Genomic DNA, 22,360 nt, shown 5'->3' on the forward strand with positions numbered 1-22,360 from the left:
CCCTAATACTTCCACTCTATGCCAACAGCACCATCAGCTGTGTATCAAGACATGAATTTGTAGGGATTCAAGGTCCAATTTTACTGTGAACCACAAAAGTTATTTAAAATTTTCTGTGAGGCACATATGAATATGATGAAATGGGTAAAATTAATGTTAGGAATATATTTTATTTAACCTATATGTCAACCTATAATAATTTTAGCATTTGATTACTACAAGATATTAATAAGAGATTTTATGTACCCAGTGTTGGAAATCCAATGTTTATTTTATGCTTAATTTAAACCGGCTATATTAAGTGTTTGAGAGCCATTTGTAGCAAGTGGCTAACATATGAGACAGTATGGATTTGTGAAGAAATCTTTGTGATTTAAATGTTGATGGAGACAGAGGTCAGAGTAGAGAGAAAAACAGAAGTAGAAAAAGGTCCTGTCATTGTGACAGAACTATGGGAAAACAACGTTTCTTCATCCTGTGTCTTAAGTACTTCTGCATAAGGCAATCTACTCAACAAACAAGCAACAATTTTTCTATATATGTCATTGTTTTAGACACAGAATAAAGCAGATTTTTCATAGCCTGTATATGTTGGGCTTCATGAATGAAAATCTACATTATTAACTTCTGTCATTAACAAGCTTATTAATTAGAGCTCAGTAAATGAAAATAACTTGGATTTTCTTTGCCCTTATCTGCTCAAACATTGTGATTCAACTTATCAAATAGCTGTGTAAATTTGAACAAAAGCATTTAGCCTTTGCAACTTTATTTTTAAAATGGGAATAATGATTCTTTTGTATGATGTTTGCAGTTATACCTGATAATACATGTTGAAAAAAATCACAGCTATGACATGATGATTAATAATCTCACTGAAATAATTTTTATTTAAAAAAGTCTAATGCTAGGGTTAGTTGGTTGAGAATGAATGAATGTTGCCCCAATTTTGCAGTACCACTGTACTTTTCAGTGTGGGAAGTTCATTGCAGTTATCAATGTACATTTCTTCATGCTACATTCCATTTATTGTAGGAAGCCCATCAAAGCACTCTTCTCATTGTTCTTAAAAAGATTCTATTTTGACTATAAGCTTTGAATTAGTCAGGAGGGACTTCTCTAACTTGACATTAGTATTGGTGAAAATGTCTTATTTTCTATAATTCAAAGGTCACAAAGCATCTCCTAAATTAGCATTAATTTCTAAAGTATTTTTTGAGAAGCCAATATATCAATAAAAATTTAATAAAATAAGATGAAGCAAAAGTTTTATTAAAGCAAGAAACAACTTTCAAGAGCCATTATTGATCAAAGTTAAATAGACATGTAAAGCTAAGTCTATACTTCGAAGGTTCTACTATTTTTTTGCTAATCAATTAGAGTTTGGAGCATGAAGAGGGAGGAAAAGAGTGAAAGCAAAGTTATTTCTTAGAATTCTACTCATATACCAGAAGGAATGATACTGTACCATTCATAATGAAATGGAAAGACTTCGGAAAAAATAATATTAAATGAAGTAAGCCAGACTAAGAAAAACAAAAGTAGCATGGTTTCTCTGATTTGTGGTACTAGAATGTACCTATAACTCTATAAGAAATGCACTGTTTACTGTAAGTGGTTACACATGAATTAGCTGAAGTATAATAGACTCTATGGAGAGTTCAAATAGTATAACTCTATAGAAAGACTAAGTCAAAGACCAACAAACTAAATCTTAAGCAATTGATGCTGGTATGGAACAGGGCTTGGAGAGAGTGGTAGAAGAATGAATGGAGGAAGGGGGAAATGCATTTAAGAATTCATTATATATACTACAAAATTAAGAAAAATAAGGGGAGCGGGGGATATGGCCTGGTGGCAAGAGTGCTTGCCTCGTATACATGAGGCCCTGGGTTCGATTCCCCAGCACCACATATACAGAAAATGGCCAGAAGTGGCGCTGTGGCTCAAGTGGCAGAGTGCTAGCCTTGAGCAAAAAGAAGCCAGGGACAGTGCTAAGGCCCTGAGACCAAGCCCCAGGACTGGCCAAAACAAACAAACAAAACAAACAAACAAAAAAAACCACACACCACAAAAAAAGAAAAATAAGGGAAGGGGGGGCAAAAGGAGGTTGAAGATGTTGAAGTGATGACACAGAACAAGATGCAGTGTATACATAAACTACTCTTAAATGGCCAAAAGAATCAATACATATCCTACATAATTAAGAAAAAAAGAAGAGGTAGGTTGGGAAGGGTAGGTGAAAATGTTGACAGTGGTGGAGTAACAGACATCTGAACATTTATGTCAGCATGTTTCAGCATTTAAAAATGTCGATTATGAGCAAGAGATGAGGAAAGAGACAGAGACATGTCACCCAGGTAGTATCCAAGAAAACTGGAAGGATGAATATCTGAGAAATCAATTAAAAAGACAAGTTTAATAGGGAAAATATGTCAAATGTATTTAAATGAAGCTCAGATGGTAGATAATCTGAATGTGCAGAAATGGCCACTGGATTTGAGAAAACACAGATATTTGGTTTCTGTCAAAACTTGTATTTCTATTGAATAGAATGTATATGTGTAAATTTATATCTGTTATTGTACTTATGTATTTCCTAGCTACTAATACATTTTTGCTGGTGAAACAACATTCTTCTTTCTTTCTGTCCCCAATAATTCTCAGATACACACAGTAAACTTTGATAAATTCAAAATTAATTGTATACGATTGGCACCAATGGTTTGCTCCTATAATCCAAACTACACAGTAGGCTGAAATCTAAGGATCATGGCTCAAATCCAGCCAGAAAATTTCTCATTACTCTTATCTCCAACTATTCAGTAAAAAGTCAGAAGTAGAAGTGTAGTTCAAGTGATAGAGCACCAGTCTTGAGCAAAAAAGCCAAACAATAGTGTGAGGCTCTGAGGTCAAGCCTGGGCACTGACACAAGAAAACAGCAACAAAAATACTTGTACACTGGAGTCTGGGAATGTGGCCCAGTGTTAGAGTGCTTGCCTAGCATACATGAAGCTCTGGGTTTGATTCCTCAGTACCACATATACAGTAAAAACCTGGAAGTGGTACTGTGGCTCAAGTGGAAGAGTGCTAGCATTGAGCAAAAAGAAACCAGGAAAAATGTTCATGCCCTGAGTGCAAGCCCCAGGACCAGCAAAAACAAAACAATCCTGTATGATTGAAGTAGATAATACTCACCTTAAAAGGGCTGAAAAGTCTGCTTGAATTCTCACTATTGTTTTGTGGCCTTGACAAGGCTTATTTCTGAATAAAATATTCTGTTCAGTTTTTGGCATCCAGAAAACTTCCACTGTCATCAGATGAGGATTCCAACTATTTTTGAGATGATAGAAACTATGAAACATGAATTCCCTCAACTTTGTCACTATATTCCATCTTATCTCTATCCAGTACATCTATATTCACAGTCATTAAAGTACTCTTCCTACTGTTTAAGTTGTTGTTGTTGTTGTTGTGGTTGCTTTTAATCTACTTGAGCTAGTGATTGCACACATCTGTCTTAATCTCCTCTGAGATTTATTGGGTTTCTGTATATATTGTTTGTATTTGCATTCTTTCTCTTGTACTTGAATATCATTATTCCATCTTCTTTTGAACTACTGTGACTTAAGTCTTTAGAAAAGTTTGACATGCTACTCCTGATTAATTTTTCTTTTGATATTCTACTCCAAGTCTTAAGCTTTATTAATGTTTTGGTCTTTAATGATAACCTCAAGAAAGGATCTATTCTTCAGTAATGAAAACAAATTCAATTTTAATCTATTAAGATAAGTCAAACCTTAGTTACTGTATCAATACAATTTTCTACATATTTATGAAGTCTGAAAAGTTTGGTGACATGATCTCTTAGAAAGCTATGGGCTTTTACCAGATGCCAATGATTCAATGCATATAATCCCAGCTATTTTGGAGACTGAGAAAAGAATATCACAGTTCAGGCAAACCTAGAAAAAAAATTTGTGAGACCCTTTACCAACTCATAGCTGGATGCAATGGTGCACACCTTTTACCCCAAGCTACATGGTAGACTGAGATTGAAAGATCTAAAATTCTGGGCCACCCTCATCAGAAAATATCTGCCAGACTCCATCTTTGTGAAGAGAAGATGGATACAGAGGCACATGCCTGTGATTTCATCAATGTTACAAAGCCTAAAGTAAAGGGATGAAAGCTCAAACATGCAAAGAAGCAGGAAATGAGGTCCTATCCTAAAAATAAGTTAAAATGGCCAGCAAGTATTGATCAAGAGTATTGTGCCAACCTAACAAGCAAGAAGCACCTGAGTTCAGACCCCATTTACAAGGATTTTTTTAAAAGCTATTTAGGGGGCTGGGGATATGGCCTAGTGGCAAGAGTGCCTGCCTCATATACATGAGGCCCTGGGTTCGATTCCGCAGCATCACATATACAGAAAATGGCTAGAAGTGGCACTGTGGCTCAAGTGCCAGAGTGTTAGCCTTGAGCAAAAAGAAACCAGGGACAGTGCTAAGGCCCTGAGTCCAAGCCCCAGGACTGGCCGGAAAAAAAAAAAATAAGCTATTTAGTACTCCAGAAATACAGTACTCTTCAGAAATACAGCTGCTTTTGAAAATAAGGTAACTTAGTTAAGAATGGAATAGCATTTTGCTTCAGAAAGGAAAGCCTACCAGTGGATTTTCTGGTTAATGACTAGTTACATTAGTTAAAATGGCATTGGACACGTTCTGTGAGTGCATAGGTGGTACTAGTCTCATTAAAAACAAAAGCAATGCTGGGCATGGTTGTATAGGCCTGTAATATCAGCACTTGGGCGACATAGGATTATGAGGTCAAGGCCAGCCTGGACTATATAGCAAGATTTCTGTGCCAGACTTTTGACTTTGTTTTCAAGCACTGTAATTAGTATGGATGGGTAGAAACAATAATATATTAGGGTTTATATTTAACCCTTTCAGTACTGAACTGTATTTCCCAGTAATTTTCCCGTGTCGTGATAAATGTTTGCCAGCCTTCAGTACTGTGTTGGTCCAGATGTAGGTTTATATGCTCATTTTTAGCTTATTTATTGTACCTTGCAGCATATTGTAGTCATTCAGTCCTTAATGGGTTTACTTTACAAACTTTGCACCAGTAATGTTTATTAGCAATAAGATAGAAAGTTGAGCAAGTTTATACCATAATTTTGTAGAAAAAAGGAATCTGCTCAGTTCCATATTTCATCCATGAAAAACCTGCAATACAGGGAGTTTCAAGGAATAAATAAAAAGGAAATGTAACAAAAAAGCTATTTAGCTTCTACTAGTGTTTTCAATAATACTGGTGGAAGTTCAAAAATTTATAACTAGCCAGGCACCAGTATCTAACACTTGCTACTCAGGGATTGGAGACCAGGAAGATCATGGTTTGAAGCCAGTCTGGACAGAAATGTTCTCAAGATTCCGTCTCCAATTAAGTAGCCAAATATTGGAATAGCAGTATGGTTCAAGTGGTTAAACACTAGCCATGAGCAAGAAAGCCAACCAAGAGCACAAGTCTCCTTATTTGAGCTCCAATACTGGCACACAAACAAAAATGTTATAACTGAGGAATCATTTAGTTGCAACCATAAAATTATAGAATTACATTAAACTGTTAAAATTACATTTAACCATTTATAACTACAAGAACTTTATAATATTGTTGAAAATTGTAAATACCCATGCCCATGGCTGTCTTAATATAAAGCATATTAGATATGACACGTCCATCCTGTAAAATAGTGTACATTGTAAATAAAAACAGTACATTTTTATTATGAATTATTTCCAAGATATGTTGCTAAAATGAAAAGGGTGGAGTGGAGAGGTATGCATAGTTATGTTACTTTAGTGTGTTTAAGAACATATATAAACACTCAAATGAGCAATTACAGAGATGCATTTTTCCAAAAAAAGTTCTGAAAATGAAAAATGTAGGAGCTGTGATTAGCTGTTTATCAAGAGGAAGAGTGAATAAGGTGGATCGAAACAAAGAAATAAGAATAACTTTCTCTAATAGGTGTAGTTTATTTTTTTAGCCATCTCATATCATATACTCTGAACTCAAAAGCCAATCAAAGAAAACTTCAACAAAAGTATGAAGATCATCATAACTGCAGCCAGCATGGCAACTTCACATATGTGGACAGTATAAGTAGTATCTACCATTGTGTTCATTGAACACAATTTCATAACCACCACCAAAATACATAGAAATTCCAAACTGACTAAAATTATATGGTAAAATATGATCGAATGCTATCTTGAGTGCAAGATTCTCCAGTTGATGGCATAGCAAGTAACAGATTTGAAAATTCTGATCATTACTGGGATATGCTTTACATCTGTCTGTGACACTTGATGTATTTTATTTTCATTATAATAATTTTTTTATAGATCAGGAAGTTTTAGAACACAAATACTTTAATAATGTTTTTCACTCATGGAGGAGCTGTAGAAAAGTGTTTTCAGTCTAATTCAGTCTAATTGAAAATTTTATTTATAATTATTTACTTATTTACATTAGTACTCCTTACTGGTTGAGTGAAGAGATTGAAGAAGTTCAGATATAAGTATTTAAAAGGGACCATGTGTAACTATGTGATAGAGTTCTTTTGCTTTGCCCATGAAGAAAACAGTGACAATTCCAGGGAAACATTGCTCTTCCCACATTATATGACTTCTCATTTTAGCTAAAGTCTATGTGCTGCAAGTGTAGGAGATCCTCAGGACAAGTGAAAGCTTGTGATTGAGACCATTGGGTTTCTGTACCTAGATTTAATATTTTCTACAAGTCATGTGACCTATAACAATGCAGACACACCCAAATGTATGTCCATGCTATTGTAATGGGGAAAACATTGTTTTACTACAGCATTGTCTAATATTATGAGACATAAATATGAAGCTTTCTTGACATTTTGATGTGTGTTTCTGGCAGACTATGTATAGTACAGTAAATAAAAGAAATAAGAATTTTTTTTTTTTAAGTGAGAACCAATCCCAATAATCCTGAGCTCCTAGATTCAGCCATTCCTGATTATGTAATGTTTGAATTTGTCACCAATCAGGGTTCATTGTTATTGAACTAGGTCATTTTTCATTCATTTTTGCATCATTAGCAAACAAAAGTGTTTTGTATAATATGAACTAAAATTTCAAGCATTTAAAATTCATTTCCAGGGCTGGGGATATAGCCTAGTGGCAAGAGTGCCTGCCTCAGATACACGAGGCCCTAGGTTCGATTCCCCAGCACCACATATACAGAAAACGGCCAGAAGCTGCGCTGTGGCTCAAGTGGCAGAGTGCTAGCCTTGAGCGGGAAGAAGCCAGGGACAGTGCTCAGGCCCTGAGTCCAAGGCCCAGGACTGGCCAAAAAAAAAAAAAATTCATTTCCAAGTCAGTTTATCTAACATTTATTTTATACTCTAAAGATGTTTCTGCTGTATAAACAGCTAAATATAAATTATTTTAAAATATATATCTATAAAATAATGGTTAGTATTTTAATGTATATGAGAATATTAAATTGAAGTTGCAGCACAATAATATTTTATCTTCTATGAAAAAGGTACATACTTATTCAAGAATGGATATAGAAATTTATATAGACATGAATACATCTCAAAAATTGATACTTCCTATGAAACACATTCATAAATTCTCAAGCAGCACCAATGGGTAATAAAATATTTGTTCTCAAAATATCTCTCCTGGACTGTTTGCATGGCCTCAAAGCTCTTCACTTGAGAGTTGAATAAATTGAATATTTGGAACCTCTAGACTGATAGAACTTATTGAAATTGTATTGGAATGAGAAAGGAAGAGTACATAAGGAAGTCACATTTTAAACAATGTGATGAGTAGTCCTAGAAGGCGATGAGGAAGGATTGAAGGACGATCTGGTCCTTCTAAGGACCAAAGCTTTTGGATTCTAATTTACAAACCGTTCATGCTGATTGTAACAGATCATTACATGGAGGACTATCAAGAACAGATTTTCTTTTGAAATTTTGCTGAACTTTTGACCCCAAGCAAGTGGCCTCACTGTATCCTAGTTTGTAATCTATTGGATAAACGCCCAAGTGTGGAAATGCTGGATCATAGTCTAGTTATATGTTTCATTTTTAAGAAACTACCATATTCCTTTTCAGAGCAGTTGAACAACTTTACATTCCCATCAACAGGATAGTAGGGACTCCTTTTGGCCACATAGATGCCAGAATCTGTTACTATTTGTTTTCTTGATAATCCCCATTCTAACTGGGTAGGTTAAATAGGATTTTATTCTTGTACTGATTCGCATTTCCTTTATATCCAGAGATGTGGAACATTCCAATAAGTGATTATTAATCATAACTCTCCACATCTGTTCAAGATTGACTCCATTGTGAGTAATAGTATCAATTTAAATTGATTTTAGCACCTACTTTTCTTTATAAAACTCATCAAGTTTTCTTCCTAATATCTTATATCATATAGCACTTCATATCTGACCTCAATTTATTCCTAATGTAAGTATACAAATAATATTTTTGTAGAAATATGAACAAGGAAATAGAAGTTACAAGATACATACTATCTTCACATATGTTATTATATATATGAAATAAGTGTTATATATACATATATAGTCATAACTTATTTCTTTATGTAATGTTATATCAGCTTTACAGAAGAACAAAATCTTCAGAGTTTGCATTTTTCTGGGAATTAGAATATGATTGATCACAAATTAAATCTAAGGTATTTGCAAAACAAAAAAAAATTTTCTGAAAAACCAAGAAAATATACACCATTTATTTTCAAAAACTATTTTAAAATGATAGCATTATCTATTATCATTTCCACTCAATTGCTTTAATACATATATTTCAAGCTCCACTTTAACCTTATTTTATACATTCATTATAAACTATTTATGTTTTAATACAACTATTTATCTTAGAAATCTGTATTTAAACTTACTTTATTAATAATAAACAATTTTTCTTCCAGGATATATACCAATATTGGTAGTTATTTTTGCTGATGTATAAGTATTGTGCATGTTCATTCATATGATGATCTTCCACAACAAAATGAAATCAAGTAATAACATATCAGCCCAAAGTATCTGACTTATATAGCTTCTGTAGAAGCGGAAGTTCAGGAGCTCAATATTGAAGACAAATTTAAACCGTGTCTTCTATTGTGAGGAAATCTAACAAAGTGGAATTCTAATCAGAATATCAAACCAAGTCTATATTACCAGGGTCTTCTCCTTCGCCAACAATAAAAAAGGATTGTCTGTCAAGTCTTAATCTCTACTTTTTTATAATCACTTTAATAGTCAACAAGTAAATAGCTTCACTATTGACAATCGAAGAGATCTTAAAATGGAGTGTTAGTATGCCTAACAATTTCCTTCTAAAAGGACTGTCTAAAAATGTATATGTGTCATTCAATAGAAGCCAATAAAAGAAAGGACAATTGTTGCCACTTATCAACTCTGTAACCATTTTTAATAACATACAAAACATCCTTGCTGTGAGGCTATTGCTTCTCTATTGCAACTACACAATAAAAATAATATTAAGGATGAATGAATCATATCTTAGGTATTTATTAAAATTCTTTCAAAAAACTACAGTCGTTTAAGTATTTGTCATGAGATTAGCAATATTGCTATTTTTTGTATGCATATGACACCACAGAAAGGCCTCTGTCAAAGCTAAGTGAATATGAAAGAAAAGTTTTGTCAGTTTCTTATTAATGTATCATTTTCATACGGTTGTTTCTTATCTTAAAATACTTCAACCAAGGGAATTATTTGATTATCTTAAGTAAGAAAAATATGTCCTTAAGTTGTCTCTCTTTCCCCAACATAAACTTCAACTAAGTCAGGTGAGACTTCTTTAAAAACATGTTTATGTATAAAATTAAAAAATAAACTTCAATTTATTCTGTCTTACATAAAATTGAAGAAAAAATAGTTACAATATTACAGACATTCTTTTCTTTTAAAAGCACTCTTGCTTTTTTAATGGTGCCTCCAAAAACCCTTACTTGAAACCCTATCTAAGGGCTTTGAATGGATTTAGAGTAGATATCTTTTACATTGATTCAAGATGTTATTTCTTATTGTTAGGAAATGTCCCTTTCCTACTCATTATCAAATTCTTGAGTACTACATATTTTTTTTTAAAAATTATTCAGTCAAAATAAATAGTCTCACTTTTTTCTAGTAGTTATTTCTAAAATAATTTTCAGACTAAAATTTACTTATTATTTTGCCTTTAATATTTTAGACTCAAATCTTAGCAGGTTACACTAATAGAGTGTTCCAATAAAAGAGTTCAGACTTTGAAAGTGGTGACTATGAAAGGAACATGATTTTTTACACCAAAGGACATAGCTAGCATTTTATTCGCAGGTAATATTAAGTTAAATTTTACTTACCTTTTCTCAGTGATGATTTGTTACTGAAACTGCCATCAGCTCCTGTTAATAACCCTTTCAAAAAAACGGAAAGCAGTGAAGTCACATGTCATAAGAGTAGGCTTATGTTGGCTGCTGTTTAATTTCAGTACTGGAGGAAAAAAAATAAAGGCAGGGGTAGAAGTGAGCAGAAACTTAAATAAAACCACTTCCTGAGTAGATGCAATTAACCACACGCATTGCATCGTTACTCAATTTGAAGAAATCACCTTACACTGTTCACAATGTTATTTTGCACTGTGGCTGTCAATTTTTAAACATTCCACATTTATATAGATTTTTACTAATTAAAGTTTGATGGAAAAATATGTGATAAACATTTTTAGCAGGGGAAATATGAGATTGTTATGTATGGAGTAAACTTCCCCCTTCTCTGTCTTCTAGCAAGGACATAAAATGAAAGTATGCACTCTGGGATTAACTTGAGCATTCACAGACTATTAGGAGACTCTTCATATTAACTGGGAATGCCAAGAAGGCAGCCTTGACCCACACGTGGGTGCTTCCCTCTTAGTCATGGATAGACACTAAAAGAGCTGCCTTGTGAGCAAGTTCCTGGGGCCTTGGGCAGGTTGCATCAGAATTTCAGACACAGGACCTGGAAGAAAATCATATTAAGTGAAGTGACCCAGACCCAAAGAAACATAAACCCTATGGTGTCCCTCATAGGGAATAGCTAGTACACAATTAGTCATGGCAGAAGATGAAAATACTCAATAGCTACACCCATATGATCACATAAGATAATGCCAATTGAAATGTACTCCACATTCCAAAAACAAGGGTTATACCACTGTTGTAATTATTATCAACATGCCATGTGAAACTGTACCTTTTGCAATTTTTTTGTTTTGTTTTTCTTGTCTGTTTGTTTTGTTTAGTTTTGTTTCTTTTGTATTCCCTTCCTGTGATTGTACCCCCTCTACCACTATATGTCATCCAAATACCCTGATTACTATTTATACAGGTATTAGAACAGAGAAATGGGAAGGGAATATCAAAATTGAGAGACAAAGGACAAAATGACAAACCATTCCAAAGCAATACTTACAAAACCATTTGGTGTAAATCAACTAACTGTACAACTATTGTGGGAAGAAGGGAAGGGGGTGGAGGTGGGGGAAAATGAGGGAGGAGGCAACAAGTTGAACAAGAAATGTACTACTCACTTCCTTACAGATGAATCTGTAACCCCTTTGTACCACACTTTGACAATAAAGAAAAAAGTTTAATAATAAAAAAGAAAGAATTTCAGACACACCCCAGAGCAGTGGAGCCATCTGAGTGTCTCCAGAGTAACAAAGATGCTCTGGGGGGGGGGGGGGGGAGGGACACACAGTGGCATAAACTGTGGCTGTGTTTCTCATACTAGTGTGCACTCTGAAAGTTTCCTAAGCAGTTTTGAAATACGTTAATGGCTTTTTCTTCAAGAGAATTACCTTTTTCTTTCTCGTCTGACTTAAAAAGAGAAATAAATTAAAGCATTAAAAGAGTATCACTTTGACATACTTGTGTCCTCATATGTCAAAAGACATCCAATCTAAAATAAATTTATAATTTCTTGGCAATAGCCATGGTGTATGTGTCTTCAATGAACTATGAAGTTCAAGAAAAAGATACTGGCTTTTCAGGTATTGCTGGTTTTACAGGAATCATAGAATTCACAAAAAGGAATGCATCCTTTCCAAATATCTGTGAAATATCCCTTGTCAGACAAAACCATCCAGAAATCTATTCAATAGAGCTTGGTAGTAGGGAATGGCCAACATACAGAGAAGTTTTGAAAATGCACTTTGTATGTATAGCCCAATTTGAGGATGATACATCTTGGTCAGTTATCCTAATATCTCTAAAAACTTCCCTTTTAAATGTCATAGCTGGCTAGTGAATTCAGTATCAGCTTTCATCCTTAATGAGCCTTCTAGGTGTATTCCTGAATGTTCTTTTTGGCCACCAAGAACTAAGAAGCAAGAACTTATGACAGCAGTGAGAAAATCAGAATTCAGGACTTCATTCACACAATTGTGACGTGTCTAACTGTATATCACTTAATTACACACATTTAAAAAACTTGGGGAAAAATTAAGTAGATTTGAATATTGAGTATCATGAATAACTGTAGACATTTGTATTTAGATGAGCTGGAAAATGTTCATGCCTGCCAAATAGTACCAGAAAAATTCACAATACCTTCCTTGATTTAAGCCTTCATGCATTCCAGTCAAACTCAGAAATCTAGAACAAATGGTATGTTTCTTTTAAAATAGGTACTCATGATGAATATCAAATGAATAAAATGTGCATCTTATCCCCATGGGGTGAGAAGTGAGTCACTTAGACAATGATATTCGTGGGTTTGATCTCTAGAAGCTCATGTACTTACTAAGGCCTTAGTTTAGTTCATTGATAGTCATGGCTGCATGTGTTCACTCTTTCTAGTCTTAAGTATTTATTGAATGTTTGATGGGAGTCAAGTATACATACAAAACAATTATCCTCAAAACAACTCAGCAAGCTAGCCAATATCATTATAATCTATTTATATATTTCACATGAGGAAGCTGAGATTCATTTATTGGTCAAAATAGTGAAGAATAGAGTCAGAATCAAATCCAAAGACTCTGACCTCAGAGTCATATAATAAATTACCACTTGGTGCATGAATCTTAGTAAATAGTTTACCTTTGGGTAAAAATGTTACTTCCTCATCATAAGATTAGTATAGTTAGCAGGCAGGAATCATTCTTTGGGCTATGCCAATGCCTCAAAAAGTTCTCTAATTTTTAGAGTTATATGAAATAAAGTACAGTAATGTCTGGATCTTCATCCATATATACCAAATATATACCAAATATGGTATATACCAAATATACCATATTCATAGGTAGACAATAGTGACTATACATCCATCTTCCAAACTTTATTCTAGAAATCAATGTAATAAAATTTAAAAATGTAAATATTACTTTTATTACAACTGGATTTCTGATGGACCAAATCTGTCCGAATTTTCTGTAGTAAGAGCGAGTATCTAAAAATATCTAAGTATGAACATTGTTGTGCTGGTGGCATTAGTGTGTTCTTGTTTGTGGTCGTTTGGGTAGATGCCCAACAGTGGGGCTGCTGGATCATAGGGTAGCTCTATGTTTAGCCTTCTGAGGAATCTCCATACTGCTTTCCAGAGTGGCTGAACAAGTTTACATTCCCACCAACAATGAAGCAGGGTTCCCTTTTGGTCACATCCCCTCCATCATTTGTTATTGTTAGTTTTCTTGATATAGGACATTCTTACTGGGGTGAGATGGAATCTCAATGTTGTTTTGATTTGCATTTCTTTTATGGCCAATGATGTAGAGCACTTTTTCATATGTCTCTTGGCCATTCTCATTTCCTCATCAGAGAAGTCTCTTTTTAAGTCTTTATCCCACTTGTTGAGGGGGCTATTGGTTCTTTGCGTTTTTGTTTTGGAGGAATGTAATTTTTTTAGTTCTGCATTTATTTTAGACATGAGGCCTTTGTCCTTTGTATGGCTGTTAAAGATCTTTACCTAATCTGTGGGCTTTCTGTTTATCTCACGAGCTATGCCCCTTGCCCTGCGGAAGCTCTGCAGTTTGTTGTAGTACAACTTGTCATAGCTAGAATATGGAACCAACCCAGATGCCCCTCAGTAGACCAATGGATCAGGAAAATGTGGTACATGTCCACAATGGAATTTTATGCCTCTATCAGAAATAATGACATTGCCCCATTCATAAGGAAGTGGAAGGACTTGGAAAAAATTATACTAAGTGAAGTGAGCCAGACCCAAAGAAATATAGACTCTATGGTCTCCCTCATAGAGAATTATTAGCACAGGTTTAGGCTAGTCACAGCAGAGACAGAGCCCAATATCTATGCCCTTATGAACACATAAGATGATGCTAAGTGAAATGAACTCCACGTTATGGAAATGACTGTTATATTACTGTTGTAATCACTTTCAACATGTGATGTGAAACTGTGGCTTCTATTATTGATGATCTTCTTGTACCCCCTTCCTGCGGTTGTACCAGCACTATCTCTGTATCTTATCTGAGTACATTGGAAACTGTGTATACTGGTATTAGAACTAGGAAACTGAAAGGGAATACCAAAATCGAGAGACACAGGGTAAAAAGACAAACGACTACAAAAGCAATACTTGCAAAACTGTTTGGTGTCAATCAACTGAACAACTCATGGGGAGAAAGGCAAAGGGGGAAGGGGAGGGGGGAATGAGGGAGAAAGTAACAGTACAAGAAATGTATCCAATGCCTAATGTATGAAACTGTAACCTCTCTGTACATCAGTTTGACAATAAAAATTTTAAAAAATCTAAGTATATTTTAAAAGAATGCTTTACTATATATATTAACATAGATCAAAACCACAGTAGTAAAATATTTTCATATGTCAAGGCTTAAGGGCCACATATAATGACTATATTTATTTGAAAAGTTGATCTGTGACAAAGATAGCATTATAAGTTAAATGAAAAAGGAACCATTTGTTTAAATTGATGCTGTTAGGAAGATACAGTCACAGAGTTTTAATCTGAAGACAACTACTAGTTTGAGACATTTGTAATATGCTAGACATGTAGTAAGTTTTAGCTAAACAGGTTCTATAAATGTTTGTATTCCCACGGATTCTGATTTTGAAGTCTTAATCCTCTAGGTGATAATATTTTTTGAAGAGGGGTTCATAAAATTTTGGTATCATTAAGAATTTGGCACTTATGAAGCATTTAAGTGTTTATAGGGAAGAAAATAGAACTGTATTCCTCTATTATGCATCATGCAAAAATATACTCCTAATGGTTTAAAAGTCTACATAGGAAAGAAAAATTATGATTCTGATGGAATAAAGAAACATACTTTCCAACATCAAACATTCTTAAAGTGTGCCATTAAAGTACCACAGAAAAGAACAGAACTATGGATTTGACTACATAATAAAGATATTTATTACATGAGAAAATACAACGATTATAGAAAACCAAAGCCTGGTAGCCAATACTTATAATTACAAATGATGTATAAAAATCAAAATAAATGTTATTCATTGGTGGCAATCTGAATAAAATTCATAACTGAAGAGATTTTGACAAATAATCTGGTAAAAACTAGTGAAATAAAATACATACATGCACTATGTTTAACAACCCAACTCTGTCCTTTGGCCATATAGGAAATGTTTACATTTTCTCTATACTTGTGTACTTTAGAAAGAAAATGGGAGTTTCAGTCTCTGAATAAGTTTGAGAATGGGATCTAAAGAAGAGTATAAGGGAAGGAAAATATTAACTAAGGCTAGGAAAGAACTGTGACAAAAATGAGAAAAAGGGCTGGGTTTTCATCATCTGTGGGTCTTTTTCAAGCAGTTGATTAGTGTTTCCATATGTTTTAACCTGAAGGTAACTACTAGTTTATTAGTCCTTTATCATCTGCTACACAGGATACTAAGCTTTAGCTATACAGGTGCTATAAATATGTTTTCCTCCAGATTTCCTATGTTGAAGTTTTAACCCTATGCTCAGTGGATGCTATTGATGAAGTTGGGATGAGATTTTTCTCCCCAAGAGGATATATCTCATACCAGACATGTATTTGCTACCACATGATCTTAGATTTTCGACCCTACATAACAGGGGGAAATTGATTTCTGGTTTTATTTTAATTGCTGCATTTATGGGAATTTTAATAACATTCCCAAAAGCTAAAACATGTGTATATTATATGTTATTTATGAGTTTAATATATTCCACAAAAGCAAGAAATGTAAACATTGAGATGAAGCATGCTGTATTGAAAAGGAACACAATTATAAACTTGGTGACTGTTCCACCAAGGAAATCAAATGCTTAATCAAAGTAAGAATGGTAAGCCTTGTGGAATTGGCAGTGAGTGGGATATGCTCCTGGCAGAAGAAATAAATAGCAAGCTCAGATGCACTTGAAAGGAATTGTCCAGAATATTGAGAAACTGTGTAGAGACCAGTGTGACCAGTGAATTGATCAAGAATAGAGATACTCAAGCACAAGGACTAACATTGGAGCAGGATTAACTGGCTAATATAGGTTACCTTACTGTTATTAAAAATCAGGGTGAAAAGGTGAAGGTTTCAGACACAGCTACAGAAGCTCACATTGTTATATTAAGAACTGACAGAAGAAGAACAAGTATAGGACCAAGGAGAACATGAAGGCAGCGATGGTGATTTCTCAAAGCAGAGATTATTTAAACAGCAGAAATGGTTGAGAAATTGCCAAATTTTGAATGTGGTTTGACAATCAAGGATTTCTCTTGAGTTCCCAGGAACAAATCGTCCCTAACTGACTTAGAAATAATTTCAGAGGAAGTGATCCTTTGTGCACTGGAACACATGCTTTCACTCAGTAAATGTTAACCTTCAGATACCTTTTTTCCTTCTTAGATAAATTAAACCATATGCAGTTATGATGATCAGAGCTCAAGGAAAAGATACAAAAAATCTGGAGATATTACATGTGACTACATGTGACAGAATAGAGAATAATCATATATAAAGAAAAGAGGAAGGTTCAAGAGTAAACCTCAGTGCTCAATCTAAAGACTGGGAGAGAAAAATTAGGAAAAGAGACTAAAAGGTTTTCATGAAGGAAAAGGGGAGAAAAAATACCCTAAATAAATCTTTTTTTTTTTTTTTTTTTGGCCAGTCCTGGGCCTTGGACTCAGGGCCTGAGCACTGCCCCTGGCTTCTTTTTGCTCAAGGCTAGCACTCGGCCACTTGAGGCACAGCGCCACTTCTGGCCATTTTCTGTATATGTGGTGCTGGGGAATCGAACCCAGGGCCTCATGTATATGAGGCAGGCACTCTTGCCACTAGGCCATATCCCCAGCCCCTAAATAAATCTTTTGTCCTGATAAGCAAATGAAAGTATTTCTTAAGGACATGAGACTAATAAATTGTCAAATGCTGCTGCTAGACCTGGCAAATAAATTTTTAAAATGGCAAAATTACCTTCATATACAACAACATGGAGGAAGGTCACTGTAACCTTGGTTACAGCATATTTGTAGATTAAAAAGTTAATAGTTCAAAGGCAGAATGTATAACTGGAAGGTCATTTTACTATACAGGCCAGGATACTAATAAAAGAGATAATTTTGTACTATGTGGCAGAAATGGAGACATGGACTTTATTTATTTTCCTTGTAAGGGGTTTGGTGAGGAGTACTTGTGTTCACCATTGGAGGAAGAGCATAAAAAGGAAGGAATTGATGAAGCTAGAGAAAAAGAGAATACAGACAGAGAATCATGGGAGCACTATTTTCAAGGAGGGAAGAGGGAACTGAATCTAAGGTTCCAAGAATAAAATCTACTGGTGTTTTAGTTGTAAACATGGGTAGTTCATTTGCTAAAAGAGGAATCTAGCCATAGTACATGAGCATGGTCCAGTACATGAGCAGGACAGTATGTTACCCAAAGTCAAAGGGAGCTACTATCACTACTGTGTTATATGTTTCTTTATAACAGTAGAAATAATTAAAATAAGCAGAAAATGATTTAAAATCATTAAAGACATTTTTATTGTTATTGCAAAGATGATGTACAGAAGGGTTATAGTGAGTGTCACTACTTCATTTGTTCCTCCTTTGTCCCACCATTTCTGTGTTCTCCCTTATTCCCTAAGGAGATAAACTTACATACAGGACAAAAAGTACAGAAAACAAAAACAATGACAAGGGAGGGGAAAAAAAGCAAAATAATAAAAAAAATCTCATGCTTCCATTTCTTACAGATCATTAGATAATTATCATTTTACATGATCATATGCAGAAAGTTATTGGGCCTTTGTGATCCTCCCCTAAGAACAGCCTCCTTTGGTCTCACTATGTGAATAAATGGAGTCCTGTATAGTTTATCATGTCCAAGCTCAACCACTCTGGAAAACAGTATCAAGATTCCTCAAAAGACTAAACATAGATCTTCCTTATAACCCAGCAATTCCACTCCTGGGCATTTGTCCAATAAAACACAAACAAGGCCACACTAAAGTTACCAGCAGTACCATGTTCATTTAAGCATTATTTACCATAGACATAGTATAGAATCAACCCAGTCTGTGCCTCAGCAGATGAATGGATCAAGAAAATATGGGGGCTGGGGATATAGCCTAGTGGCAAGAGTGCCTGCCTCGGATACACGAGGCCCTAGGTTCGATTCCCCAGCACCACATATACAGAAAACGGCCAGAAGCGGCGCTGTGGCTCAAGTGGCGGAGTGCTAGCCTTGAGCGGGAAGAAGCCAGGGACAGTGCTCAGGCCCTGAGTCCAAGGCCCAGGACTGGCAAAAAAAAAAAAAAAAAAAAAAAAAAAAAGAAAATATGGCATATAGACACAATGGAATCCTATATTTTTACCAGACAGCATGATATTGTGCCATTCCTAAAGAAATGGAAAGACTTGGAAAAATTATATTAAGTGAAGTCTGACCCAAAGAAACAAAGGTTGCATGATGCCCTTCATTTGTTGTAACTAGAATGTGCCTATAAATCTACAAGTAAACATACTTGATGCTAAAAGTCATTTCTAAAACAAATATGACAAAATATTTCATCAGTATGTCTTCATAAGTTTAACAGAAAATGTTTACACATATGTGGCTCATAAGTTTAACCTAACATATGTCTGATTACTTTATTTTAGGTTGACTCATCTAGGGAGATTTTAGAATATTACCTGAAAGGATGATGTATGCTATTTATACTTTGGTGTAATGAAAAGAACCATAAGGATATGGCATAGCACAAAGTTGCAGACATGTTCATTGAATGTGTTTCATCTTCTACAATCTGTGGACGCAAACTTCTTCTTGGATTACTGAGTCACAGAACTAATTAGCAGATTTTTCTGAGTTTTTCTTTTTATGACTTTGTATTTAGAAACAGCCTTAGAAGACATAATGCCTTACTCTGCAAAACAGAAGTCTGTTCATTACTGAGGATGATAAAGAGTATGCCTCCCTTTTCAACAACAGTTGTGTAATCAGGTGTACCTCTCTATACATCAGTAGTGTTTCTCAATTTCAAGTCTTCTTCATCTATGACACAAACCTCCCTGTATGATCACTGTTGTTGCAATGAGCCCGTCTTTACAATGCCTTCAGGACACCTGGGGAAAAAGGGAAATGTATGTGGACAGTAAGCACATGCTACCTGCTATGTTATGATTAAAAGACCTAGCTAGACTAGGTCAGGAGGATGAGGTAGGAGGACCCATTGAATCTAGAAGTTCTGGTTTTCAGTGTGCTGTTTCACTGATTAGGTGTTCCCACTCTAGGTATCACTACAGTGATCTCCGCCCTGAGCCTCTCCCCCCCATGGTGTGGATACCACCAGGTTGCATAAGGAGAGTTGGCCTCACCAAGGTTCTTTGTTTTGATCCAGGAGTCTCCTCTTCTGCTGTCTTTGAAACTTTGACAGGCTTACAGACAGTGGTATAAAATTCCAGGTTTTGTGCAACTCTCATTGTCCCCAATATGTCCAGCTTATCCTTATTATTCTTTTCAGTGTTTTAATAATCACTGGTAGCTTCACCCTTTTCCTCTGTATTTCCACTTTATAGCACTTCATTTGCCATTCTTCCCTTTTGTTCCACTTGAGTACACACATTATGCATGTGGATATGTGTGTGTGTGTGTGTGTGTGTGTGTGTGTAATTTAGAAGATTATGTATGTTTGTGGTTTGTGGTTGAGAAGACATCCAATGAAGTTTCTCTCCCTAATGAACATTTCTTCCTAAGTTTATCATTGACAAGTTGAATTGGATGTGCACAATGTAAGTTAATTCAGTGTTGGATTTTAATTTTTAATTTCCTTTTCAATTGTATGATATAGAATTTATTATAGCAATTTGGTGCACTTTAGTTTTCAACCGTTTCCAGCATCATTTCCTTCTTTATAAGGGATTTTCTCTCTTTCCCTTTCTTTTGATGTGCAGGGCCATTTAAGTCCCCCATGCATCTCTGGAAGACTAAAACTCCAAATCTAAGCCTGTTGAACCTCTTGTCACACAAGTATTTGAAAGAAAGATACTTAAGGGAAATAGAAAATGACACTTTTCCCCTCATCTTTTGAAGACAGAATGATCCAGCCTCCTCCCCTCCAATTCTACCAAAAGAGATTCCCAGCTCATTTTCCTTAGCATGAGCTTTAAAGTGTAAAAAAAAAACTCATCAAACATCTTTTCCTCTGAGACAATGTCATCCGAGTTCAAAGGATGTACACATCTCTGCAAAACTGCTGTCTTGTTTCAGTGATAAGGCCTTGGCTTTCATTTTATGTCTGATTCCAAGAAAATCAAATCTGTTTTTATGTACAGTATGACTATAACTAAATCAGAAAATTAGGAGAAATAATCCATTTCTTCAGGCAGCCAGAGGGGAGATATCTTGCTTACTTTTAACCTTACAAGGACTCTCCAGCTCATATATATATATATATATATTTTACTGTCTAGGACATACATCTTTAAAGTGAAAAAATATTCATTTTCTATACAATGAAGAAAATTATGACTTCAGCTTTTGGAAAAAATACTGGCTTTCCATGATGATGATGATGATGCTGATGATGATGATGATAATGATGACGATTACAATGATGATGAACTCATTTGGTAAAACTTTACTGGCTAAGTAGGAGATTGAGAGCAATATTTGATTATTTGCTTATTTCCTCAAAAATCTGTAAAAACTTGCACAACATTGAGTAAATTTCAATGTGTGTATATGTGTGTGTGTGTGTGTGTAAGAGAGAGAGAGAGAGAGAGAGAGAGAGAGAGAGAGAGAGAGAGAGAGAGAGAGAGAGAGAGAGAATCTCAGGATTCCAGTTCCAAACCAATCCAGACAGGGAATAACCAAAAATCCTGGAAGTGGAGCTGACTCAGGTAGGAGACCACGAACTTTAAGTAAAAAGGGTCAGAGATATCACCCAGGCCCTGATTTCAAACCCCAGGACAGCACAATAAATAAGTAAGTACATAAATAGATGCTAAGTCGCACCCTACTAATCTTGTCCTAACCCATTAAGTATAATACTGGTCATTATTTATTTGAGCTATAATATATTAAGATTTTGCTAATTAAAACTTACTGGTAGATTTTAAGCAATATAGACACGAATCATACTCATATATTAAGCATACTCAGGAGATCAAAATTAAGCAATCCCTTTATTCACATAGGAGGAAAGGATTATTCTGGTCAACAGTTGCAGAATCTCTTTTCATGGTATCTTGGATTTGTTGCCTCTTGGCCTGTAGTACAGTAGAACATAATGAAAGGGAGTTCCTCATGAAGTAGAACTGCTCACCTCATGGTGGATAGAAGACAGAGAGAGAGAGAGAAAAGGGCAGGAAAAAAATCACAAATCTTTCAAGGGTGTGTCCTTAGTTACCAACATCCTCCAACTAGACCTGGCTTTCTTTTTTTTTTCCTCTCTCTCTCTCTCTCTCTCTCTCTCTCTCTCTCTCTCTCCCTCTCTCTCTGTGTGTGTGTGTGTGTGTGTGTGTGTGTGTGTGTTTGTGTTTGTGCGTGTTGGGGGATGTGGGGGATACTGAGTATTTAACTTAGAGCCTAAAGTTTACTTGACAAGCCATCTTTCACTTGAACTGAAGAGTTAAAGTAAGCCCCATTTTCAGGCAGCACCCATTTTGTTGTCTGTTTAAACTTTGAGTAACACAGGCCACCAATTATCCCAGCTAGCAGGACAAGTTTATTAGGGCCCAGCCAGTCAGGAAACTACCTGCTTGACTAACCGCCTGGGAATGCTTAACTCTAACTGCCCCAGAATGCCTCGAGCC

General features: G+C 35.2%; 1 protein-coding gene across 1 annotated transcript in view; it reads right to left on the bottom strand.

Moving 5' to 3' along the window:
• The window catches only part of Arhgap15 (Rho GTPase activating protein 15), a 648,882-nt gene extending 638,303 nt beyond the window's left edge, over nt 1-10,579 (bottom strand). The window contains exon 1 of the mRNA XM_048345538.1: nt 10,458-10,579. The gene's annotated coding sequence lies outside the window, so the exon portion shown is untranslated. The remainder of the gene's footprint in view (nt 1-10,457) is intronic.
• Between the last annotated feature and the right edge of the window lie 11,781 nt (nt 10,580-22,360).

This window comes from Perognathus longimembris, chromosome 4 (genome assembly GCF_023159225.1).
Source record: "Perognathus longimembris pacificus isolate PPM17 chromosome 4, ASM2315922v1, whole genome shotgun sequence".
NCBI classification, from domain to species: Eukaryota; Metazoa; Chordata; class Mammalia; order Rodentia; family Heteromyidae; genus Perognathus; species Perognathus longimembris.